Raw genomic sequence first — 27,571 nt, 5'->3', positions numbered from 1 at the left:
ACTCCTGCTGTTGCTAGTGCCTGCCCCACACGCTGACTGGGCAGCCAGCCAAGCAGCTAGAGAAGCTTAGAAGAGCTCCCAGTGGGCAGAATGTGGAGGGAGTGAGGGCGAGCAGCTAGAGGAAGGAGGGAGTGAGAGTGGGAGCGAGCCTGAAGGTGGAAGCAGGTAGGAGCCAGAAGCAGCTGGCTGGCAAGGATCCTGGAGAGACCCTTTTCCTTGTCTGCAATGCCCCAAAGTGACCCTGCCTGCATTGCCTCCCCTGGCAAGGCTTTGGCAGGAAGGGCACTGGGCCACAATCCTATCACACTTACCTAGGAGTAAGCCCCATTAACTACAATGGGGTTTACTTCTGAGTAGATGTACAGAGGCTTGGTTGCATTCTTTCTTGAATAAATGAGCAGGCAAGTGATGCTTTTCTTCCCCCCCACCCCACCTCCTCCCCTCCTGCACACACATCCCCCATCATAACTGCAGTTAACCCCTCTCTTTCTGCCCCTCCCCTCCAAAGTTCAGAAGGTGCCTCCCATTCCCTTTCTCCCTCTCTCCCTCCACCCCAGTGAATCCTGCACTTGTTTCAGCCACATCTCCTCACTGTCCCTCACAGCACATTTCTATTTCTCCAGTGTGCTCAGTCTCATCTCTCTTTGCCACTTCCTGGCATATTGGAGCAAAAACCTTTCCAGAAACCACATACACCTCCCTCTCCAAGCTTCTGGAGAATTTCTTTCATTGTCATGTAATGATCTAAGGCTGCCATCCTAACCACACTTTCCTGACAGTAAGCCCCATTTAACAAAATAGGACTTACTTCTGAGTAGACCTGGTTAGGCTTGTGCCCTTAGTTATATTAATTAAATTAATTGTAACATAATAATGTAATTAAAAAGTAGTAGTGTGCATTGACAACTTTAGTGCCTTGTCAGAGTGCTGAAAAAGGTTGAAAATGGCTGTATTATAGAAAGAATCATCATAATGCAGTGGAAAGTGTGAGAAACAATTGGAGGGTACTTTCACACAGTCATGCAGACAGTGGTGACATAAGTGCCAAAGATGGTACCTTTTAAAGCAAAATTTGCAAATACAAAGAGATCCTTCATGAAGATAAGGTATTGCCCTTCAGCTTTCTCAATAACAGTTTTAAGCATGCGATATGCAAATATCGTGAAGAAAGCTCTCTCACTTGCACACTGAGCTTTTTAGTCCAAAACCAAATACCACATGGATTCAGGGTGATCCTATGGCTCTGAGATACATGCCTATATAGCAGGGGTGTCCAAACATTTTAGCAGGAGGGCCACATCATCTCTCTGACACTGTGTCAGGGGCCGGGGGGGGGGGGAGAGTTAATTTACATTTCAAATTTGAATAAATTTACATAAATGAATACATTAGAGATGGAACTTACATGAATGAATGACGGTCTTGCAATAGCTCATGGCCTATAAAAGGCCTTGCACAAAGCAAGGCCAGCCTTTCCTTTGCTGCCACTGCTGCATCACAGACGTGAAACAGCAAGCAGTGGAAGGAGCCCTTGTCCCACAGCTCACATGAGAGGTCAAACAGTTGGCCGTCATGCTAAGAGCAGTTGCGTCGGGCCACCGCAGGCTCCAGCAAGTCTCCGGAGGGCCAGAGCTCACTGGAGACTGGGGGCTCTCAGTGGGCCGCATTGAGAGTCCTCGAGGGCCGCAAGTGGCCAAAGGGCCAGGGTTTGGGCACCCCTGCTATATAGCATCAACACACATCCAGAACTGAACATAACTGTTACATTTTTCTCCCACCGTTCAATAAGGAGCTCAGGGCAGCTTGTACAGCGCCACATATGAGAAGGAGTACATGCAGATCAGAACGTTTTCTCTGTTTGAGAGATTACAAAATGTGTACTATCTCATAATTTGTAAGTTCACTTGAACTATTTCCAAAAATGTATTGCAAGAACATTTATCTTATTCAAAGTTAAATACATTTCACTATGATACAGTAGTGGAGAATTATATTTTTCCTGACAGAAGTGTAACTAGGGCAGGGCCTGAAAGGCATGTGCCCCAGGCATGACACCAAGGGGGGTGCCTGACTGCCCCTTATGCTCCATCTTAGTTATGGAGGTGTAGTGGCTTCATGCCCCTGTTACTTCTTCAAAGGGGAACCTCCACAGGAGAAAGAATGGGGCGCACGAAGCTGCTAGCTCCTTCTCCAGGAAGAACCTGGAAGAGACTGCCTTGCATCACTTGAGGGGGAGTAAAGCTGCTGCAGCAAGCACTCCCTCCATCAAGAACTCGGAAGCAATAAGTGAACAATATTGTAAACTCAGGTGGGCTTACAGTGTCGCATTACTGCCCTGGGAACATTATGCCTCTATCCTTATGCCATCAAGAAACACACCAGAAGCAATACATAAAGAGTGATACAATAACCAACTCTTATTGCAATCTGCATAACATTCTAAGGCACACATCACCACAATTGTTTTTTTCACTAGGAGATAAGGATAAGGAGATAAACACCTGAAGAACTAAAACCTGCCTATTCCACTCTGGGGGGGGAAAACCTAATTTTCTGCTTGAAGTAATAAACTTGCATCTTATGAACAAACAGGGGAAAGGGGGCTTAAAAGAAACTAGCAGTAACTTAATAGCATTTTATGAATGTTTAACTTTTCCCAAGTTATTCTAAATGATAGCATGTGTAATAATATGCCAATCACAGGTTCACTAAAATTATACACTCCGCATGCTTATATTGCCCAAGTGACAGAGTCCCAACAATCCCATGTTGTGACATCATGCCACATCAGCAGCTATGACGGCAAAAATTATTGCTTTAGCTAGCCTATCCACTTTCACTACAACTTCTAATCCTGAGATTCTCCAAGAAAACATTTTCACTTTTAAGAGATATATAGAAAAGAGAATTTTCGCACAGTATTAAAGTGATAGTAGAAGTCGCACCTCGTGGGACTCCTTAACTTTTTTACTATTATATTTTACTGACAGAAGGGGGCCATCTGGATTTTCCACCTCAGGTGCCAAGCTGTGCTGGTTTTGAGAGGAATGCAAGAGACAAGTGTAACAAAGAATAAAGCTGTTGCAGAACTTCTCTTAGGCTGATACTGGACTCTAGATAAGGGCCTGCTGATTCTGAGTTAATGACAGGAGAGCAAGAACCCCAGGCATGGTTAGAAGCCATTTTTCTTTTACCTATTTCTCCTGCATCCTTCTCCCATTAAAAGTCACATGGAGGATGGCATTTTCCAAATGATGAGTGTAACTTATGCAAAAGTCCTATCTGGACCCAAAAGACATTATTCAAACATTGTGACATCTTGTCAAAGTTAAAATAAGTCTGCTTAAACAAAATAGATTGGCAAGGGCATCGGGATCCTTTGCCTATGTGAGACCCAGTATCATCTTACTCTCAGCAGGTGCAGCAGGTAACCATCTTATCAAGCTCTAGTCACCCCCATCTAAATCCCATTGTCCCCTCTGGCTACAGAAAACTGGACAACATACAGATCTGATCAATAAATTGGAAGATGGAAGAATTTCAGCAAACTTTGGTGGGGTAAACAACTTCAAGCCAACCAGGATTCACTCATCCCACATGCAAAAAAGAATTTAATTGCCAAGCGTAGTCTCCTCATCTTATCTGCAGATGGTTCAGATGTGTCATGGCAGCCAGGAGAAGCCAGGAGGAGTTTTGAAAGGGCCTGTGGAGGGTCTGTGAAGCATGTGAGGAACAAGTGACAGCAGACAGCTTACAAACACAAAGCGTTGTTTACATTTGTCAGAGACTCCGTTATAGAGCCTTACAACCACCATTCCCCAAGTTTTACCCCCGACATAAGTCAAGGGTCATGGAAGATTCATTTAGGGACTAAGGACAGAGGGACTGGATCCAAACAATTAAACAGGGGTGAAATTATTTAAAGACATTTATATCAGTGAGTCCCAAACTCCTCTGAGTGAGTTGGGACCGCTATGAGCTGTTGCAGGTTGGGAGCAGGGGGTGGTCCCAACAGTGCCGCAGTGATCGCAGCGCCGCAGGGACAGTTTACCATACCTGGGGGCATCCTGAATTCTCCTAGAGGCTCACAACACCCTCCACGTGGCTGTACTCAGCTCCAATCTGCTATCGGAGGTCACTTCCAGTTAGCGTGATCACAAACCAGATGTGAGCAGCAACAGCAGACTGAAACTCAGTACAGTTACATGGAGGAGGAAGCTGTGAGTCTCCAGGAAACTTCAGGAAACCCCCAGGTATGGTAAACTGCCCCGGGTCCCCACGGCACCACAATCACTGCAGCACCATCAGGGACTCATACCTAGACCACTCCCCTTAAGGGAAATGGCTCATTTCCAATTCCCCTAGTGCAGGGGTACCCAAACCCCAGCCTGGGGGCCACTTTTGGCCCTCAGGGGGTTCCAACCCTGCCCTTGGGAAGCTCCCAGTCTCCAATGAGCCTCTGGCCCTCCTGAGACTGCTGGAGCCCTTGCTGGTACCAACACAACTGCTCTCGGCATGAGGACGACTGTTCAACCTCTCACCTGAGCTGTGGGGCAAGGGATCCCTCCACTGCTTGCTGTTTCACATCTGTGATGTAGCAGTGGCAGCGAAGGTAAGGCTGGCCTTGCTTTGTACAAGACCTTTTATAGCCTTGAGCTACTGCAAGACCTTCATTCATTCATTCATTCATATAAGTTCCATCTCTAATAAATTCATTTATGCAAATTTATTAAATTTTAAATGTAAATTAATTCTTTTTTCCCAGCCCCCAACACAGTGTCAGAGAGCTGATGTGGCCCTCCTGCCAAAAAAGTTTGGACACCCCTGCCCTAGTGGGTTGCGACCCATCAGTTTGGGAACTGCTGATTTATATACTACTTCTCATAAGCTGAATATGTAGTTTATCTTGAACTGAAACAATATTTAAGATTAGTCAAAATATAAACACACAATTACGGATGATACAAGTTCTCTATACTGGATTTCTTCCTCTTTTCCTCAAGATACACAGACCTTTAAACAGAATGTTAAGAAACAGAGAGACAAAGTTTTGTTTAGCTGAATTACTTCAAGCTATTTGTGGTCACTTCAGGAGCTTATAGTATCTGCTTCTTTGCCTTGGATTCTCATTTTAATCCATCTAGTTACTGTTTTACATTTGTTCTCTATTTTGGCCTACCAGAGGCCCTATTCTTTGGCTGCAGATAAACCATTTGATTCGCAAACAGCAATCTCTTCTCTGCCTTCTTTTCTTTTCTCTGTCTTCTTTATCTTTCTGTCAATCAAGAGCTGCAACTTTTAAATCACCACTATTCTATAAAACTGCATGCTAATAATGAACTTTGACTAAAACCCAAATGCACTTTCTGCTCTGCCCTGTTGATTAAAGAAAAGGTTTATTTGCCTTGATCATCTTTATTTGGTGAAATAGCCTTCAAAAAAGAGATTGTGACATGATTCAGCTTTATCATCAATAACATGTATCTAGATAGCATTTTTAAATTAAATTTTACTATTAAAGAGTATCTAAGTAATCTTAACTTAAGAGTATTTAAGTATTAAGAATATTTAGTAACCTTACTTTAATTAGGCTTTTATTGAAAATATCAAACCGTCCTCATTAGGAGAACATAGTGATCCCTTAAGTTCAACTAAATAATGAAAAAATTGCAGGAAAATCATTGGATGAAAGCCAACTCCCATCTGGCTAAGTTACCACTGTTGAGAAGTACATTAGGTATTGAAATCACCATAAGTACCCTCTGTTAAATGTTCTTGTTTTCAGGTGTCTGTAAGCCAGGTAGAGATATCCAATACTTATAAAAACTTCAAAAGTTCAGACCACATTGAACTGAAGAAACAGAAACAATACTGGGTCATAATTACATATGAGCAGCAAACACAGATGTGTAAGGAGACAAACTGCAGAAAAAAGATGGTTGCCTAACACCTTCCACTGCTCACCTCTCTCCCCCTACAAGCCACTGCTACCACACAAAGCCAGGCTTCCCAATGCAAAAGTCTAGCCAGAAGACATGAATACCTGTTTTAAACTGTACTGCAGACAAGGCATGGCAGAAAAACAAGCATGTTAATGGAACAAAACTCAGAAGAAAAATAGTTTTTCCATGTATTTTGAAAACAACCTTATATCTGTGTTTAACATCTTAATTATTTATGTTGTCCATAACTGTATGCTGGCAGCAATTTTTTCCTTTCAGAGAATCTTGCGCTATTGTTTTCAAGAGAGACCAAGTTCCAGTCTTTGTCGCATATTTAAAAGGTTTTTAAAGAACAGAAGGTGCTTAAAAACTGAAGGTTCAGAAGGCAAAGAAAGTTTTATGCTAGGAAAAGATTATTAAAGTGGATTTCAGTTACCTTGCCAAATCGGTTTCAACACTTTAAACTCCTAAGTATTACAATTATACATTATGCAGCATGTATGCATGTTATTTGGGTTCCACTTGGCACAGAGTATAGATTGCTGCTGTACAAAAATATTTGATCATCATAGAAACTCTGTGTCCCTGAAAGCCTGGGGCTATATATATTCAGTTCGAGTGAATAATCAAAGCTAGGCTAGATTAGAGCTAGGTTACATTCTATTTTAATTTTTTAAAAATTAAATTAAAAGAAAAACCACACTTCATCCAAGATTGTTTACAACAAGAAAGATGAAAGGACAATCAACAAAGCAATTAAGAGCAGCAACCAATAGCAAATATGAAGGGAGAGAGCAATACTGTAATAAAAAATAAAGACACAAGTAGTACAGTAAAAAGTTACAGCAAGCTAATGAAGGCATGCCAAAAGGCATGTTTTAGATTCAACTGATGCTAAAAGAGTTGCAGAGAGAGCATCAGCCACACATCGCAAAGCAGGAATTTCCAACAGTGGGGGCTACCACTGGGAAGACTCTTTTGCAAAATGTCACCAAATGAATCTCAGAAGGTGACAAAACTTGCAAGTGGGTCTTTGCTGAAAGATATTCCAGGACACAACGGAAATAACATTGGTATGACACAACCCTGACACCTTGCACAGTTTGAACCTCTTGTACCTCTTGCAGCTGCAGCCTATAATACACAACCATAAGGCTCAAACTATACTTGACATTCAAAGCACTGACACCAATCTTTACATTTTCTTTAGTTTCAAAACCAGATTGGAATGCCCTGTTTGCAATAGTTTAAAATAAATGTATACAAATTGAAAAATGAGATTTAAAAAAAATTCCAGATAAATATAAAAGGTGTATCACAGTGCTAGTCCCTGCATGTATACTCAGAAGTAAGTCCAGCTGTGTTCAGCAGAATTTAATACTGGGTAAATTTGCATAGAAATGTAGTCTGAATGTAACAAGCTACATACTGTCTCTAAGGCAGGCCTTGTAAAAGATGATGATCTAGACCAGGGGTGGTGAAACTATAGCAAGTCTGCCCAAGTAGCAAATTTAAAAAATCTGTTTGCATGCAGCATGCACACTGCTCACAAAATACACACAGGAGTGGGTCATCCTCTTCTCTCTCCGTGCTCCATTCTTGGTTTATACTTAAGTTTAAAGGGACTGCATCCTTTTAAACTTTAAATGTTATGTGAGGAAGGAGCACTTCATTACCTCTCCCAGTGGCTTACCTGGAGAGGGGCAAGCGGAGCAAATGCCCCAAGTGCCAACCCTCTGGGGGCTCCTCCTCAAGCCTTGTGCCCCCCCCCCACCTGTTAGCCTTTTTTCTTTAAAGGGAAAGAAGCCAGCAGATACACCAGCTTCTATCTCTTTAAAAAAAGCCCCGATGGAGGAGGGGATCCCTACTGGAGAGACAGTGAGAAGCTGCCTCTCCAGCAGTGATCCAGAGCCAGACTGGGCTGCCTCCATCTCCTCTCCTCCTTTCTAGGAGGTGAGGAAAGGGGAGCCCTAGAGAGGCAGCATGTCAGGAGTTGCGACTCCCGGCGCCATGACACTCTAGAGCAGGGGTCTCCAAACCCCGGCCTGGGGGCAAGATGCGGCCCGCAGCAAGTCTCTTCCCGGCCCGCATTCAGCCTCTCGTCCCCTGAAAGCCTCTGGCCCACTCAACTGAACATGACCAGAACTGTGCTCTGATTGGGTCTGGAGGGTGTTCTGAGGTCCAGAGAGGTTGAATGAATGAGCCCATTGATTGATTTATTCACTCATCTAAGTTCCAACTCTAATTTATTTATTTAAATTTTATATTTAAATTGTTTTTCCGGCCCTCCACGCTACACCAGATATTTGATGTGGCCCTCTGGCCAAAAAGTTTGGAGACCCCTACTCTAGAGCGACCATTTCCTCTCCTCCTCCGGAGCGGAGAGGGCACCCTATAGAGGCAGCATTGCAACTCCAAGCATGCTGCCTCTCTAGAGTGCTGTCTCATCTCCTCCGGAGGACAGGAAACATGTGCCCTAGAGAAGCAACACACCAGGAGTCACAACTCCCAGCACGCAGCCTCTCTAGGGTTTCGCTTTCCTCTCCTCCTAAAAAGGAGGAGGGGAGGTGGGATGGCCCAGTCCTGCATCCGATCACTGCTCTCCAGCAATCCTGGTCGCCCCTCCTCCACATCTGAGGGCATCCCTCAGAGGCAGAGGGGAAGCAGCACGTGCCTCCTCTGATTTTGGAGGAGACAAGCCACTTCCAAGGCCCCCTTAGAGCCTTCCACACTGCTTTTAAGCTGCATGGGGTCTCCATTGGAGCAGTCTGGGGCTGCCAGAACCAGCACCCAGCACAGGAGCGCTGCCCACCTCCTGGAAGCGGCACTTGCCAGTCTTGGGCGCCGCTTCCAGCAGCCCAAACCGCTCCATGAAGACCTCCGCCCCACCTACATGTGGCACAGAAGGCTCCGTTGGGGCCTCAGCCACCTCCTCCCCCCTTTTTATCAAAGGGAGAACAGAGGAGGTAGGCACACGGAAGTAACTGTGGTGACAATGACGTCACCGCAATTACTTCCAGGTCAGGGGGAGAAAAAAAGGGGTGGGGGGGCAGAAAATGGGGGTGGCACCGGGATCCCCAGGCATGCAACTGACCACTCCCCTTGCTCCACAATTGCATGCCATTTAAGTTTAAAAGGGATGCATTCCTTTTAAACTCTAAAACCCAATCAAAGACAGAGCACAGTGAGGAGGTAAGAAACTCTCCTCCACCCCCCCCATCCTTCTTCCACTAATGCAAGGATGGGGGGGGGCTATCATTTCCCAGATCACATCTCCCCACCTACAAGAAGGCAGGGATAGGCAATCTGGAGTCTGCTCCCTTTCCATTTAGTTTATGGGAGTGTGACATGCAGCCTGCCCAGACCACGCCCCTTCTATCTGACATGAGCAATAGCAGGCCGGGAACCCAAACTGCACCACTTCCATTTCAAACAGAAGCAGCAGGACCAAGAAAGCTTCAGATCAAGGTCCTGGTAAATAAAAGGATGGCGTGTGCAACTGTTAGAACAAAATGCTTGAAAGCATTCTTAATTTTTCTCCAGTTTGTAAAATACAAATATAATAATAAGAGATAATCTGCTACTCAAAATTATCATGGACACATGAGAGAATTGTTTAGAAGATCACCACCAGTTTAGGCACATGCTCTGAAAAAGGTCCTCCAGCCTGGTCTAGACATTAACAGAATCATCTGAAAAGTTTCAAAGGCAGTATGTGAGTGCCCCTGCTGACAACATCACTGCTTCTGCTGAAGGAGAACTCCAGAAGTTCTGCTCCTCTCTTTTCTCCACTACAACTCTGATTTTAACCAAGAAAAAAACTCTTAGAACTCAGATTAAATTATGAGTTTTTAAATTTTGCCCACAGAAACCGATTTGTCAGTTATACTTTCCATAGAGGAGCAACAACTGTCATGAAACAGTGAGAAATTAGTAACAAGAATATTTAGAAGATGGATTACATGGGCCAGAGGGTTCATACAAAGCTCTTGAACACACTTGACATAAGGAGGTGTGCATGTGACAAATATGGGTGGCTACTGAGTAATGTCATTGGGATAACTTGACAAATATGCTGTTATAGATTAGAATAATGAAAATGTATTAGAATATCCATTTCATTTCAACATCTTACAGTTGGTTTGTTCAACTTCTCAGTGCATTCCCATTTAAAAAAATTAGATAGTGGGAAAATGGGACATTTTCAGGTTTGAAAGGGGTTTTTCAAATCACAAAAATGTACATAGATTTGCAGCACAATCCTAACAATGTCTATACTTATTGAGATCAACAGGACTACTTGTAAGTGTGCGGACATATAAGCATCCTGCTAAAACCATTGTCTAAGGGTGCAAGCCTAACTTGCTCTGGAGCAGGCAGGCCAGTGGGCCTGCACTGCATCAGTGCAAGTTTGGGGTCAGAATCGGCGCAACCTGAGGCAAGGGGAAAACTCTCTCCTTACCCCATGTTGCACAGCATTGGCCCCAATGGGTCTACTCAGATCTGAGCCACCTCAGGAAGTGGTGTAAATCCAGGCAGACCGGAGCAAACGGGGTCAGGATCTGGCAAAACTGCTGGATCCTGGCCCCGCCTCCGGCTCCCTGCCCACGGGACCGCCCACCCTCCCTACACCCTGAAACGCCTCCTCCCCACTCTCCCCACACACACCCCTGTGTCAACCAAGGCAAATCTACCCCGCTGGGCCCGAATCCAACACTGGGGGGGGGGGGCCAGCACAAGTCCTTGTGCTGGCCTCCCCAACTCTAAAATCGGCACATTTGTCACACCCCTGGGTCAGCACAAGTGGCAATCCAGGGGTTAGGATAGCACTGCATGTGTAAGAACAACATTTCTGCAAATTCTAGAGCTTTTTCAGGTCATATCAGTTTCAAGAATGCTGTGCATAGATCTCTCTTTAGCTAATGGGTCTAACAGGAAATAACTGTGCTGAGATTGTGAGAAAAGCAGCTTCTAAAATTTCCACTTTGGTCTCACCTCACCAACCCATAACCTATCTAAAACTTTGTTAGTGAAACAGACAGTTTTTGGCACAAATTACCTTTAAACAAAAAGCAGATTCAAACAATTGTATTCCTTTTCTCTCCCTCAAACACTTTTAACTTCTGCGAAAGGAGCTCATTTTTGAAACACCAGCTAGCTATGCCCTATCAGAGTCTAAAGTACATCAAGTACTTTTGCTCTTTCTGTCATGATTGCAAGGCTGAAGTGCACATAATAATGACAACAAAGCAAACTTGACAAGTTTTGCTTATTTTGTTAATTCTCAACCTTGCTAATTCAGCCTTGCTCAGCCTTGTTAATTCAGTCTTTGAAGCTTCTTTATCTTAAGCAGATTATTTTATAGAGCTAGCTCAGCAAGAACTATCAGCCATCTGTTAGGAATGCGCATTAAACCTCCATCACACTTTTAAAAAACTAGTAACAACTTTATATCATAAGAAAGTAGGAAGAGCCCTGCTGGATCAGACCATAGGCCCATCTAGTCCAGCTTCCTGGACAATAGTAGTCCACCATCTGCGTGTCTCAGGGAGTACAAAAGAGGGCAAGACACTTGCATCCTGGTGCCCTCCCTTGCATGTGGAGTTCTGCAGTCACCTCCTTCTACAATCAGAAAGTTGCACGTAATCATCACGGCTTGTAACCTGTGATGGAGTTTTCCTCCAGAAATGTGTCCAATCCACATTTAAAGGCATCTAGGCCAGATGTCATCACCACATCCTGGGGCAAAGAGTTCCACACATTAACTGCATGCTGGGTATAATATATCCTGAGGAATTAATTCATTTATCATGTCTCTATTCCTGGCAAAACATGTGCAGGTCTTATGCAGGGAGGTGTGGTGGGTGGGGAGGAAGGTGAGGCAGAGCCTCCCCAGCAGAGGCGTTCGAAAAGCAGCAAGGCCACCATGGGAGGTGCTCAAGCACACTCAACCCGCGTGGGTTGAGTGTGCTTGACCACCTCTCAAGGTGGCAGTGCTGCTTTTTGAAGGACTCTGCTGGGGAGGCTCTGCCTCACCTACCTCCCCACCTCCCTGGTCATTGATTTCATAAAGTGTGCTTAGGACTGCAGTGCAAAGGACTGCAGGCAAGGCGAGCATCACCAGCTGCCAGGCTCCAGTCCAAGTCCAAGCAAAAAGAGAAAGCAAACAAGCACAGACACACAGAAGCAGGAAGTCGCCCAGCAGCACGCACACACCGAAACACACAGCAGACACCCCCTGCACCTTCCCTGAGGCAGTGCAAAGAGTGCCTCCCAGCAAGGCTGAAAGTGTGTCACGTCAAAAGTTACTGCTGCTGCTGCTGCCTCGGTCCTGCGAAGTGCGGGGAGGCAGCTGTTCTCCTACCTCCAGAGCTGAGGGGCGCAAGAAAAGGGGGGGCTCCTCACCCCCCACCTTTGAGTGCGAGCCAAAACAACTTGGAGTCAACAACTCTCCAGCATCAGCGTCCCGCCCACCGGCCTTTCGTCCCCCTCCCCGCGCGCCTCAAGGCAGCCCCTCCTCACCAGCAGCCTCCCACTCTCTCCGCAGGCTCCGACTGCCCCTGCCCGCCAGTGGGAGAGAAGATGAAGATTCTCTCCCGGGAGGAGGGGGAGCGAGCGCGCCCGCAAAGCCGCGACTGCGCGTGCGCAAAAGAAGCCTCAAAAGGGCGCGCCCGGCTCCTCGTCGGCAATCATGACGGAGGGACCGAGTGAGGCAAGCGGGCGGCGGCGGCAGCAGCAGCAGCTGGTCGCTGAGAACGGAGCGCGTAAGGGAGGAAGAGGCGCGTTCGTGGGTGCATCGCCCTCTCCAGTCTCCGTGCTCAAGCTCCACCCGCGCTGCTGCAGAGCGAATGAGAGCCGAGTGGCTGCCCCCGCCCCCCTTCTCCTCTAGACTACCGCGGACGCCTGAGCTGGAGCGGGAGGGAGGAGAGCGCTGCTGCGCAGGAGGAGGACACGCGCCCCGTCACGTTGGCAGAGCCCCTCCTCTGCCTGTCTGCTCAGAAGTCAGTCCCAGTAGAGGCAGTGGGGCTTCCTCCCTGGAAAGTGTGGACAGGACTGTCTCCTCAGAAGTCAGTCCCATTATAGTCCATGGGGCTTACTCTCAGGTATGTTCAGATAGAATTGCAGCCCAATTGTCTCTGGTATAGGCAGTGCTTTTCTCCACATTAACTGCTGAGCGGATGAACTCTGGGCTGGCCTCTACCACTTCAGACTGCAGGTCCTGGCTCACAGGAGTGAAATGCTCCTCCATATGAACTATTCTCTGCACATAAACAACACTGGCATCACAGAGCTATACTACCCACACTTACCTGGGAGTAAGCTTCATTGACTATAATGGAACTGACTTCTGAGTAAGTATGCATAGGCTTGGGCTCAGGGTGACCAGAGGTCATAACCGCAAAAGAGGACCAGGCACCTCAAAATGCAGGACACCCCAGAAAAATGTAGGACATGACATAATAAAAATGAAAAACACCATTGATTTCATGTGGTTAATTTAAACATAATGTTACTTATTAAATTAAAAACTAATATATAATTTATTAATTGTAGGAAGGCTATGTGGCTCCTGCTCACAGGGGAAAGGAGGACATTTAAGTTCTTTTCCAGGACACAAGGCTAAAAAGAGGACATGTCCTGGAAAAAGAGGATGTCCAGTCACCTTTCTTGGACTGTCAGTGAGTAGTACTGCCAAGTGAAAACTAAGCTATTGGCTTCTTCACTCAAGTAATTTTTTTTTCTCTTCTGGAGGGAGATGTGTACAGAAGCAGCCCAAGCTGAAGCTGATCCACTACCCAAAACAGCAGCTGATCTGCTGTTGTGCTTCACTGCAATTGTACCACCAATGGGCACACACAAACCTGCGCACAAGGACCACTCCTTCGCCTCCACTATGGCCTCTTTGCCTTCTTTTAAAGTGCCAGTCATTGCCAACAGCCCATCTAGTCCAGCTTCCTGTATCTCACAGTGGCTCACCAAGTGCTTCAGGGAGCAATGAAGACAACATTATACCTGTATCTAGTTGCCACTTTCTTACATCCAGCATTCAGAGATAGGCTACCTCTAAATCCCAGAGGTTGCATGTAGTCATTGTGGCTTGTGGTGATGGTTTTTTCCTTCCTAAATCTGTCCAATCCCCTTTGAAAGGCATCTAGGCCAAGTGCTATCACAGCATCCTGTGGCAAGGAGTTCCACAGATTAAACACTCGATAAGAACATATTTCTTTTTGTCTGTTCTAGCTTTCCCACCAGTCATTTTTAGTGGATGTCCCCTGGTTCTGGTGTTGTGCAAAGGTGAAAAATTGTATCTATCTATTGTATCCATCCCATGAATAATTTTATATGTCTCCCTCATGTTCCCACTCAAGCACCTTCTAGACTGAAGAGCCCCAAATAAGGGAGGTGATCCCATCTGCAAATCATTTGGCCACTCTCTTCTGCACCTTTTCTAGTTCCACTACACCCTTTTTGAAATGCGGTGACCAGAACTATACACAATACTCCAGATGTAGTATTACTTCCAGTTTGTAAAATGGCATAATAATGTTGTTGGCAACCTTCAGTCTCGAAAGACTATGGTATCGCGCTCTGGATGGTGGTTCTGGAACAGTGTCTAGTGTGGCTGAAAAGGCCAATCCAGGAGTGACAATCCCTTCCACACTGGGAGCAAGTGCAGTCTGTCCCTGGTCTGTCTCCCTGGCTATGGGCCTTCCTTCTTTGCCTCAGTCTGTTGGCCAAGTGTCTCTTCAAATTGGGAAAGGCCATGCTGCACAGCCTGCCTCCAAGCGGGCCGCTCAGAGGCCAGGGTTTCCCACTTGTTGAGGTCCACTCCTAAGGCCTTCAGATCCCTCTTGCAGAGATGTCCTTGTATCGCAGCTGTGGTCTACCTGTAGGGCGCTTTCCTTGCACAAGTTCTCCATAGAGGAGATCCTTTGGGATCCAGCCATCATCCATTCTCACAACATGACCGAGCCAATGCAGGCGTCTCTGTTTCAGCAGTGCATACATGCTAGGGATTCCAGCACGTTGCAGGACTGTGTTGTTTGGAACTTTGTCCTGCCAGGTGATGCCGAGAATGCGTCGGAGGCAGCGCATGTGGAAAGCGTTCAGTTTCCTCTTCTGTTGTGAGTGAAGAGTCCATGACTCGCTGCAGTACAGAAGTGTACTCAAGACGCAAGCTCTGTAGACCTGGATCTTGGTATGTTCCGTCAGCTTCTTGTCGGACCAGACTCTCTTTGTGAGACTGGAAAACGTGGTAGCTGCTTTACTGATGCGTTTGTTTAGCTTGGTATCGAGAGAAAGAGTGTCGGAGATCGTTGATCCAAGGTACACAAAGTCATGGACAACCTCCAGTTCATGCGCAGAGATTGTAATGCAGGGAGGTGAGTCCACATCCTGAACCATGACCCGCGTTTTCTTCAGGCTGATTGTCAGTCCAAAATCTTGGCAGGCCTTGCTAAAACGATCCATGAGCTGCTGAAGATCTTTGGAAGAGTGGGTAGTGACAGCTGCATCGTCCGCAAAGAGGAAGTCACGCAGACATTTCAGCTGGACTTTGGACTTTGCTCTCAGTCTGGAGAGGTTGAAGAGCTTTCTGTCTGATCTGTTCTGGAGATAGATGCCTTCTGTTGCAGTTCCAAAGGCATGCTTCAGCAGGACAGCGAAGAAAATCCCAAACAAGGTTGGTGCAAGAACACAGCCCTGCTTCACGCCACTTCGGATGTCAAAGGGGTCTGATGCGGAGCCATCAAAGACAACAGTGCCCTTCATGTCCTTGTGGAAGGATCTGATGATGCTGAGGAGCCTGGGTGGACATCCAGTCTTGGGGAGGATCTTGAAGAGGCCGTCCCTGCTGACCAGGTCGAAAGCCTTCGTGAGATCTATGAAGGCTATAAAGAATGGCTGTCATTGTTCCCTGCATTTCTCCTGCAGTTGTCTAAGGGAGAATACCATATCAGTGGTGGACCTGTTGGCTCGGAATCTGCACTGTGATTGTGGATAAACGCTGCAAGTACCTGGAGCCTCTTTAGTGCAACTCCGGCAAACAACTTTCCTAAGGAGAGAGATGCCACGGTAGTTGTTGCAGTCACCCCTGTCGCCTTTGTTCTTGTACAGCGTGATGATGTTTGCATCCCTCATGTCTTGAGGTACTCCACCTTCTCTCCAGCAGAGACAGAGGATTTCATGCAGCTCAGTGACGATGATCTCTTTGCAGCACTTTAGGACTTCAGCAGGGATGCTGTCTTTTCCAGGTGCCTTGCCAAAGGCAAGGGAGTCCAGGGCCACGTGAAATTCTTCTAGGGTTGGTTCACTGTCAAGCTCCTCCAGCACAGCAGGCACTCAATGTTGTTCAGCGTGTCTTCGGTGACAACATTTTCTCTGGAATACTGTATAGCTCAGAGTAGTGCTGCACCCAGTGTTCCATCTGCTGTGCCTGATCCTGGATGACCTCGCCTGTGGCAGACTTCAGAGGGGCAATTTTCTTCTGCGTTGGACCTAGGGCCTGCTTGATACCATCATACATCTCCTTGATGTTGCCCGTGTCAGCTGCTATCTGTATCTGGGAGCAGAGCTGGAGCCAGTAGTCATTAGCACATCTCCTGGCAGTCTGCTGGACTTTGCTGCGAGCAGCTCGGAGGACCTGCAGGTTGTGCTTGCTGGGACAGGCCTTGTATGCTGCTTGAGCTCTCCTCTTTTCCTCAATGACTGGTGTCAACTCCTCAGAGTTGGCCTCAAACCAGTCTGCCTTCTTGTTGGTCTTCTTGCCAAATATGGACAAGGCGTTGTTGTAAATGGCATTCTTGAAATGTTCCCATCTGTTGGATGCGTTTGCGTCGGCCGGGCCTGGAAGAGATTCCTCAAGCGCTTGTGCAAATTCCTCCACTTTTCTCTGATCGCGGGTCTTGCTGGTATCAATGGCATAATAATGGCATTTATAATGCCATTTATAATTTATAATAATGGCCTAATTATAATTATGAATGGCATAAATTATAATTTATAATAATGGCATAATCAGTGGCATAATATTGGCCATTATATTTATTTTAATGTTGGCTTCAAGGTTCTATCTCCCATGCATTTTAATATCTGCATGAAACCACTAGGGGAGATTTGGAATTTGGAGTGGGGTGTCACCAACATGCTGACGACATCCAACTGTATCTCTCCTTGCCATATGTCTCTGAGGAAGCTGTGGAAGTCCTGGGGTGCTGTCTGGATGTAGTTGAGGACTGGATGAGAGCCAATAGATTGAAAACGAATCCTGAAAAGACAGAGCTCCTCCTGGTCAGGTTATGCTCAAGTGCTGAATCATCTCCCCACTTTGAGGGCCTGCACTCCCCTTGCAAGAGCAGATGCACATTTTAGGAGTTCACCTCTCAGCTCTCTCTGGAGAACCAGGTGGCAGCAGTTGCTAGAAGTGCATTCACCCAGCTTTGGCTGGTGCACCAACTGAGACCATACTTGTTTGGACCTGGCCACAGTGATCCATGCTTTAGTAACTTCAAAACTGGACTACTGTAACACACTTTACTTCTAAAACAGTTCAGAAGCTGCAATTAGTGCACTATGCGGCAGCTTGGGTGGTTATGGGGGCTAGACTATATGACTCGGCTAGACCACTGCTTCAGCAGCTACACTGGCTGCCCATTTGCTTCCAGTCCCAATTCAAGGTGCTAGTTCTAAAGTTTAAGGCTGTGGTTTTCAAACCAATTTACATTTTAAAATAAATATTACTGTATTACTATGAGAAGATAAACAAGGGCAGGCACTCTCTAAAGTGCAATCCTAACACCTTCTTCAGGTGGTGCAAGTCTGTTGCACCAGCCTAGGAGTGTTGCGAGTGTGCCATAAGCCATTTTTACGCCTCCAGGAGAGTTGGCTGGGCTGATACAAGGACACGCACCAGCCCGTGGAGACCACATCCTGCCTCTACACCACCCAGGTTGTGCCAGCCAAGGATAGTCAGCATGGTGGGTTGGGAGGGCAGGGGAGGGTGTTGCAGGGCAGGAGTAGAGAGGGCAGCGGGCAAGCAGCTGATGAGACCTGGTGAGGAAGGTGGTGGGACCGGCCTCAGGCACTTTGGCTTGTTCCTAACCCCCTTCCCTTTCTTCAACATTCCTCTTAACAGAATTTCTATTCTGTTTTTAGCCTCTCTAGCCACATATTCTTAAATTTGTCCACACTTGAAACATGTATTTTATTTTGCTTACGCTCTTTTTAAAATTATTTTTATTTGTTTAAAAAACAAAGCAAACACAAAAATCAAAGATTTCAAAGAATCAAATACTAATTAAATTCATCCCTTTTATCAGTTAACTTCTTCTTATTCCATTATTTTATCCCCTATGTTTCACCTGATTAATCACTTATTTTAACCAAACCCTTCCCGTTTACCCTATAGATACTCTCCTAATTTCTCTCTTCTCTCAGTGTACTGTGAGATGAAAAAAGTTTGAAAAATATATAGAAAAAATTTTTAGATCATAAACTCTCTAAAACTAAAAAAGTACATCTACCTTCATATCTAATATCTACATTTTATATAATTCCAGATACATCAAACATATATGATAATATTCTTCCACTTATTCTTCAACGCAAACCTCAACTTAAAATATATACTTTTATACTTCAAAGCTCACATTGAAAACAGAAAAAAAAAAATTTCTTTTACTTTTCCCATCTTTTTCTTCACATTTTGCTGATTTGCTTAAAATCAAATTACTTAAAAAACAACATTGTTTTAAAAATATTCCTTTGATTACACAGGCCAACACATATTTTGCTTCCTTAAATGTTACACCAATTCCTGGGTATATTTGGGGTGCCGATTCCAAAAATGGCATCCGTTTTGCCCTATCACATCTAGTTTTGGAGACACGGCATAGCCTCTTTAGTGAATGGTTCAAGCAGCTTGCTCATGAGGAAGCCTGCACCATGGCTAACCATTCAATAACGAGGCTATACTATATCTCCAAAACTAGACGTGATAGGGCAAAACGGATGCCATTTTTGGAACCGGCATCCCAAATTCATATCAAACCACCATAAAGTTTGGGAAAAACTTTTCCAACCCTCAGTTTTGTAGGCCTGTGTTATTAATTCCACCCCTTTTATCAAATAATTTCTTCATATTTTGATATGGTATTCTCCCTTAGACAGCTGCAGGAGAAATGCAGGGAACAACAACAGCGACTCTTTATAGCCTTCACAGCTCTCACGAAGGCTTTCGGCCTCTTCAAGATTCTCCTCAAGATTGGATGTCCACCCAGGCATCATCAGGTCTTTCCACGAGGACATGAAGGGCACTGTAGTCTTTGATGGTTCCACATCAGACCCCTTTGACATCCGAAGCGGCATGAAGCAGGGCTGTGTTCTTGCACCAACCTTGTTTGGGATTTTCTTCGCTGTCCTGCTGAAGCATGCCTTTGGAACTGCAACAGAAGGCAGACCAGATCAGACAGAAAGCTCTTCAACCTCTCCAGACTGAGAGCAAACTCCAAAGTCCAGCCGAAATATCTGCTTGACTTCCTCTTTGCGGACGATGCAGCTGTCACCACCCACTCTGCCAAAGATCTCTAGCAGCTCATGAACTGTTTTAGCAAGGCCTGCCAAGATTTTGGACTGACAATCAGCCTGAAGAAAACACAGGTTCAGGATGTGGACTCACCTCCCTGCATTGCAATCTCTGCGCATGAACTGGAGGTTGTCCATGACTTTATGTACTTTGGATCAACGATCTCCGACACTCTTTCTCTTGATACCGAGCTAAACAAACGCATCGGCAAAGCAGCTACCATGTTTTCCAGACTCACAAAGAGAGTATGGTCCGACAAGAAGCTGACAGAACATACCAAGATCCAGGTCTACAGAGCTTGTGTCTTGAGTACACTTCTGTACTGCAGTGAGTCATGGACTCTTCGCACTGGACAGGAGAGGAAGCTGAACACTTTCCACATAAGCTGCGTCCGATGCATCCTCGGTATCACCTGGCAGGACAAAGTTCCAAACAACATAGTCCTGGAATGAGCTGGAATCCCTAGCATGTATGCACTGTTGAAACAGAGACACCTGCGTTGGCTTGGTCATGTTGTGAGAATGGATGATGGCCGGATCCCAAAGGATCTCCTCTATGGAGAACTCATGCAGGGAAAGCGCCCTATAGGTAGACCACAGCTGCGTTAAAGGATATCTGCAAGAGGCATCTGAAGGCCTTAGGAATGGACCTCAACAGATAGGAAACCTTGACTTCTGAGCCTTCCGCTTGGAGGCAGGCTGTGCAGCATGGCCTCTTCCAGTTCGAAGAGACACTTGGCCAACAGACTGAGGCAAAGAAGGAAGGCCCGTGCCAGGAAGACAGACCAGGGACAGACTACATTTGCTCCCAGTGTGGAAGAGATTGTCACTCCTGAATCGGACTTTTCAGTCACACTAGACACTGTTCCAGAACCACCATTCAGAGCATGATACCATAGTCTTCCGAGACTAAAGGTTGCCAACCATCATTTCCTTATTTATTTCCCAACCCTAAATATTTCATCTATCCCCTTTAATCAACATCTTCCTGTCCAAAATCCAACTGTACCTCTCCTCTTACCAGCTTTCCCACTTTTTTTAAAATTTTGCTTATGCTCTCAATACAACAATTAATCCTTTGTGACAAACAACAACAACATTCCTGTCTTCTTTTCCTTTGCATGTGTTTGGTGCCAGACATATTTTTCAGCAATAACTTTGGCACAAGCCTTGGTGAGAAAAAGAGTGAAAAGAAGTGATAAGTTGCTTTATAGTTCATGTGTAAAATGTTGATTCACCAGTTCCACTGAAACAAAGTGAAGCTATTCTCCCAATTGATATTAAGATTTCACTGCTCAAACCCTTGATTTCCTCTCTCTTGTGAAGTGTGGGATACTATTTCCAGATTTCAACTTATTTGAAGAATACACTAGACACATGCAACAGGCAGTGGTGTGGTAGCCACTTGGAGACAACAAGCAGTACCTCTTCAACTGCTTGTTGTCTCCAGACAGGCAACCATCAGATAGAGAAGACCCATGCAAATGGCCATTCCCACATGGTTTGTTATTTATGTATATCATAGCTGTGGAGGATCATACTACAGGAAAGGCCCCCTTTCTGTACATCTATTGGTGCATATGAAGGGCAAAGTGACAGAACTTGAAGAAGTTTACTGGAGTCACACAAGCTACATTTTGTCACAAAATTCATTTCCTTGTTTTACAGTTTTATTCCAGTTTTATGCTGCTCTGCCTTCAGAAAGGTCAGAGCAACATACCTGTATTCTCCCACTGATGACATTTACACTTGCTTCATATCTCCTAAGCAACAGCACAGGTGTTCAAGCCTGGGGGCCAATCCCAATTTTCTGATGGCAGAAATGCAGGTTTGGTGGGATAATAATAATAATAATAACAACTTTATTTTTACCCCGCCTTCCTCCCCGAAGGGACTCAAGGCGGATAAGTGATGTGGTGCTGGCACACTCAATGAGGTGGCCAGTGCACATGGCCGGCGGCATCATATGCAATCTGGCGGAGAGGCCTCCTGCTGGCAGTGCTGGTAGGTTAACAATGGTGGTGGGAGGAATGGGGTAGGGAGGGGGAGGAACAGAGGAGTGTCTGGGTAGGGAGGCAATCAGGCAGGAGGCAGAACAGGGGAATGAAGATGGGATCCCAGCAGCACTGTTCCAAGATCCCATCCCTGTTTCTTCTCCTCTTCCCTCTCTCTTACTCTCCCCAGTTCTGTGCCAGCAAAGTGGCTGGTGCACACCCACATTCTCATTCAGGCAGGGGAGGCTTGCCCCAGGATAAGGGAACAACAAATGTTCCCTTACCTGGAGGAGACCCCCCACACACACAGAATGCAGCACATGCTCCGTTGGTGCAGATGCATCATCATAAGAACATAAGAACAGCCCCACTGAATCAGGCCATAGGCCCATCTAGTCTAGCTTCCTGTATCTCACAGCGAAATGCCCCAGGGGACACACCTGATAACAAGACACCTGCATCCTGGTGCCCTCCCTTGCATCTGACATAGCCCATTTCTAAAATCAGGAGGTTGCACATACACATCATGACTTGTAACCTGTAATGGATTTTTCCTCCAGAAACTTGTCCAATCCTCTTTTAAAGGCATCCAGGCCAGATGCCAACACCACATCCTGTGGCAAGGAGTTCCACAGACCAACCACACGCTAGGTAAAGAAATATTTTCTTTTGTCTGTCCTAACCCTCCCAACACTCAATTTTAGTGGATGTCCCCTGGTTCTGGTGTTATGTGAGAGTGTAAAAAGCATTTCTTTATCCGCTTTATCCTTCCTGTGCATAATTTTGTATGTCTCAATCATGTCCCCCCTCAGGCTTCTCTTTTCTAGACTGAAGAGGAAGTAAGTGATGAAAGTAATGCTTTGCTAAGAAAAGCCATCCATACAGGGTGACTGAGGAACAATAGGACTAAATCAGAGACACACTGATGTTACTACTTAGCCCAGTGTTTCTCAAACTGTGAGTCTGGACCCACTAGCAGGGTTTAATCAGTTAGGATTCAGCTGTGGATTTCTTATGCACCATCCATTGCTGCATTCAAAATCAGCGGAAACATTCACATTTAATTTTCAAACTACTTCCTTATTAAATTATCAATACAAATATAGTACAGTAATGCACTGTCCATTCTGGCATTTTATTGAGGAATAAACTATAGCTGTTCCTTTTCACTTTTTGCTTGAGTTAAGAAGAGGGCACAATCCTAACCAGGTCTACTCAGAAGTAAGTCCTATTTTGTTCAATGGGGCTTACTCTCAGGAAAGTATGGTTAGGATTGCAGCCAGAGACTATACAACGCTGACTTACTGCTTTTGAAAAGGACATTCTATTTCATTTCAGGAAGCATATTCTTACTCCCAAACCAGTTGGAATGCACATTTCACTGATATTTCATTTGAGCTGGAAACCAGCTTTGCAGCAAGGGTGAGGCCTCTTTGAGAGTTACTTCAACAATCCTGAAACTTTGCTGATACCTCAGTTGGGAGTGATAATAAAGAATCTTCTGGATTCTGGGAAAGGAGATGTGCAGCCTGATCCTATGGCTTTTACTCAAAAGTACATCTAAGTTCAGTGAATACTTGAATACACTTTGGGTGCTCAATCAGGAGAAAAGTAGGGCATAAATTGAATTTATATTAATAATAGCAATAATAGTGTCTGTAGGATTGCGTCCTTAAAGTCTGAGCTAGACTTCACTAAGAGCTAGACAGCATAGTCCTGAAGTAACTGCACAGCATGTGCTGTGCCAGAGCAAGCCATTGCAGAAGTGCAATAAAGCACTTTGCAACAGCCTAGGAGTTGCCAAGACCAGCACAGAGGCTTGCACTGGCCTCAGTATGCTGGCAGAAGACCCAGCACATGTCAGACATGGTACATTCTGTGCCAAGTGGCAGAGGAGTGAGGGAGGGCGGGGAAGGGGTGTAACTGCGGGGGGGGGAGGTCAGGGATGAGATTAACAGGCAGGAGAGGGGGCGGGTGGGGATAGGGTGGAGATGGATGGATCAGGTCCCATGAAGGAGGGCAGGATCAGCAGCGTCCTTTCCAGGTCCAATTCACCAACATGAGACCATGTGGACTTGCGCCAGCTACACAACTTACATAGGTCTGAGTTGCCCTATTAACCATGCTGCAGTTTTTGCCAGGGAAAGGTGATGAATGCCCCCCCCCAAGGAGACCTCCAGCATGGGCAATCTGAGTAGGGTGCAGTGCGGGCCACATGGGCCTTACTGCATCAGCCCTGGGGCAGAGGATAGGATTGGGCTGAGAGTCAAGGAACTTGTAAGAAATGTAAACCTATAAGATCTGTTATTAACTGATTGACTTTGGGTAATACACTAATCACAGTCCCAGGGCAGCTGAGAACCAATACAAACATGTTTGTAAAACACTCTTATGTGTTTTATACATACAAAAATTAAGTATCACTTTTAATTTGAAGATGTAGAAGTGATAGAGATAGAGCTGGTAGATGACTATTCTAAAACATCGCTCTTATCTGTATTGTAAAAATCAGGGTTGGTCGGTCATTGCAAGAATCAAAAGAGGTATCCTGAAAATAGCAATCACAGAACTAGACAGACCAGTTGATGTGGCAGCAGGTAGATTGGTTAGAAAAACTCTGAAGAGTAGGTACACAACTAAGTGGCATATGAGATAAGGACAAAACTATGTAACAGGAAAAACAGGGGTGGGGAGGCTAGAAGAGTTGAGCCAACGTGTACAATTAGGCAGAACAGAGTAGTTCTTGAACCAAAAAAATTTAACTTAGGAAAGACTACAGGAAAAGCTCATACCTCAATAATACAGCCCATGCTTTGTATATAAATGGTCTCAGTTCAATCACTGTAAACTTCAGCTACAGAATCTGAGATAATTGAGGTGGGTATGGGCTTTTCCAGAGGCCTGGGGAGCCACAGGCAGTCAGAGTAAACTGGACATGTCTAGATTGGCCTGGCATGTGACTCAGTAAAAATCTGATTCATATGTTAATATAGTAACCTGTATGCTGAATAGAATTGATCTGGATATTGCTTGTTCAGTTAGCAACAGTGGTGGTCCTTAGGAGGTTGGGATGTAAAAGCAACAGGTGCCACACCTGTGGGCCCAGTGAGGGCAGCACTGTTGCGTCTACTGCCACGCTGTTCTGCCACCTCCTTCTACCCTACAGAGGCATTCTGGGGCAGGTGAAGCCCTGCACTGTGTCTGTGAGCACTTTGAAAGCCTTCTGAGGTCTCCAGAACACCCAGTTTTTGTCAGAAATGCATCAGGGGATACTTATGTCAGCTGGGTAAGTATCCCCTGGTGGGCAAGTATCTGCTGAGTAAGTATCTGCGGTGGGTCATGACCGAATGCTCAATGCCGCCTCCAAAAGCCTTCCTTGGAGTCCCTGGAGGTTGCTTCCAGGTTGTGCTGGCCCACAACCCACTCCACTGGCCTCCATGGGCCTCAGAATGCCTCCTGGATGTGACACAAAGTTGTGGAAGGAAATCGGAAGTCACTTGAAGTCACTCCTGCGACCCAGAGGTAGCTTCCCATCATGTCTGGGAGGCATTCTCAGGCTGATGGAGGCCAGTGGAGTGGATTGTGGGCCGGTGTGACCCAGAAACCACCTCCAGGGCCTCCAAGAAACGTTTTTAGTGGCAGTATTGAGTGGTGGGTCACGACATAACACACATTGGGTCATGATCCACAATTCAGGAAGTGCTGTTCTAGTTTAATTAAATTTAGCAGAACAGAAATGACAGCCTCCCTGCATTTCTTACCTTTGGAACTGCTGACAAAAGTAGCATAGAGCAAGAAGAAATTATCTTTCCCAAAGAGAACACAGCCCATATTCCATGTGTCTGTTTGATGAATTAATTCATTACTAACACTGCTTATTTTTTTTTTTAACCCTGTTGTTACTACTTCATTTTTATTTACTGCCCTAGGATGTTGCAACCTTCAGTGTCGAAAGACTATGGTATCGCGCTCTGGATGGTGGTTCTGAAAAAGCGTCTAGTGTGGCTGAAAAGGCCGATTCGGGAGTGACAATCCCTTCCACACTGGGAGCAAGTGCAGTCTGTCCCTGGTCTGTCTCCCTGGCTATGGGCCCTCCTTCTTTGCCTCTCTGCCTCAGTCTTTTGGCCAAGTGTCTCTTCAAACTGGAAGAGGCCATGCTGCACAGCCTGCCTCCAAGTGGGCTGCTCAGAGGCCAGGGTTTCCCACCTGTTGAGGTCCATTCCTAAGGCCTTCAGATCCCTCTTGCATATGTCCTTGTATCGCAGCTATGGTCCACATGTAGGGCGCTTTCCCTGCATGAGTTCTCCATAGAGGAGATCCTTTGGGATCTGGCCATCATCCATTCTCACGACATGACCGAGCCAACGCAGGCATCTCTGTTTCAGCAGTGCATACATGCTAGGGATTCCAGCTCGTTCCAGGACTATGTTGTTTCGAACTTTGTCCTGCCAGGTGATGCCGAGGATGTGTCGGAGGCAGCGCATGTGGAAAGCATTCAGTTTCCTCTCCTTTTGTGAGCAAAGAGTCCACGACTTGCTGCAGTACAGAAGTGTACTCAGGACGCAAGCTCTGTAGACCTGGATCTTGGTATGTTCCGTCAGCTTCTTGTTGGACCATACTCTCTTTGTGAGTCTGGAAAACGTGGTAGCTGCTTTACTGATGTGTTTGTTTAGCTCGTTATCGAGAGAAAGAGTTTCGGAGATAGTTGAGCCAAGGTACACAAAGTCATGGACAACCTCCAGTTCATGTGCAGAGATTGCAATGCAGGGAGGTGAGTCCACATCCTGAACCATGACCTGTGTTTTCTTAAGGCTGATTGTCAGTCCAAAATCTTGGCAGGCCTTGCTAAAACGATTCATGAGCTGCTGGAGATCTTTGGCAGAGTGGGTAGAGGAAGTCACGCAGACATTTCAGCTGGACTTTGCTCTCAGTCTGGAGAGGTTGAAGAGCTTTCTGTCTGATCTGGTCCAGAGATGCCTTCTTTTGCAGTTCCTATCTATTGGTTATTGCCCTATCTAATTCAAAATATATGTAATAAAGACAGAAATTTTCCTCTAATAGCCAGCCAAAGATATGTTTGCATTATATGACTGTCACATTTTCCTCTTTAAACAAGAACTGTCAACACGATTCTTCTGTGACAACTTTCCAGGTCAAATTGTTGGCACCACACCCAATCTTGATTGTAGAGTAGATGGATGTGGGTCAAGTGTGTAGCATACAGCTGAACCTACTGGTTTGACAAACCAAAACAACGAATTTACAACAGCACTAGTAAACTGAACAGTCTTAATGCAGATATAAGTTACATAGGGCGCAATCCTAACTTGTAGTTAGGATGTGCCATAAAGCACGTTTGCGCCTCCTCGAGGGGAAGCCGGGCCAGCACTTTGAGGAGCGCCAGCCTGTGGAGGCTGACGGCTGTGGAGGCTGACAGAAGCGGCTTGTAAAGTGAAACTTTTTTTTTTAAGCTTCATAAAGCTTAGGTGGGTCTGATAGCATTGTTTTAAAAAGTGGGTCTTAGTGCTAAAAAGTTTGGGAACCAAAAGTTTGGGAAAAGTATACGGTTTATTCAATCATTTACACAACTATGCCCTAAAGATGAATTGTTTCGAGGTAAAAACAGAGGAGGAAATTCTTGCAGGGGAATGAATTTGCAGAATGGCACAAGCAATGAAGACAGAAAGGAGGAACAGTAGGGTCAGCGTGAAGGGAAATCAGGAGGGTTACCCAGGGGAATTGTGGCTAAAAAATTGGGAATTTTTAGTAGCAGTAGGGATGGAGGAGAAATGGGGAAAGGAAGAGAAAGAAGCAGGGAAATTAAATACAAAGGTTCCAGCTGCAGCGAAAGACTGTGATAGAGTTGCAGTTCTCTGTAGGACTAAAGTCAAGGAGTGAGCCCCATAGTGGCCTGTGAAATAACTCATGTGCAGTGGGAGGGCTAGTCTCAACGAATGCTGCTAAGTGACACTTCAGTTGTCACTCACTGTAGGACTTGAAGGGAGCTCACTCCGCTTGAGCAGCCAAGGGTTTGAGCAACTGCTGTGAGGGTTA

At 45.7% G+C, this 27,571-nt stretch overlaps 1 protein-coding gene across 3 annotated transcripts in view; it reads right to left on the bottom strand.

Annotated features, from left to right (window-relative positions):
- Positions 1–12,713, bottom strand: part of RABGAP1L (RAB GTPase activating protein 1 like) — a 231,946-nt gene extending 219,233 nt beyond the window's left edge. For 2 of the 3 annotated variants that reach the window (XM_066624188.1, XM_066624187.1), the window contains exon 1: positions 12,465–12,710. The gene's annotated coding sequence lies outside the window, so the exon portion shown is untranslated. Of the gene's footprint in view, positions 1–12,464 lie in introns of all 3 variants that reach the window. The other variant, XM_066624190.1, reaches the window with a different exon arrangement.
- Between the last annotated feature and the right edge of the window lie 14,858 nt (positions 12,714–27,571).

Source organism: Tiliqua scincoides, chromosome 4 (genome assembly GCF_035046505.1).
Source record: "Tiliqua scincoides isolate rTilSci1 chromosome 4, rTilSci1.hap2, whole genome shotgun sequence".
Taxonomy (NCBI): domain Eukaryota; kingdom Metazoa; phylum Chordata; class Lepidosauria; order Squamata; family Scincidae; genus Tiliqua; species Tiliqua scincoides.
Note: the sequence above shows the minus strand (reverse complement) of the source record. Positions and strands in the feature narration are given on the sequence as shown.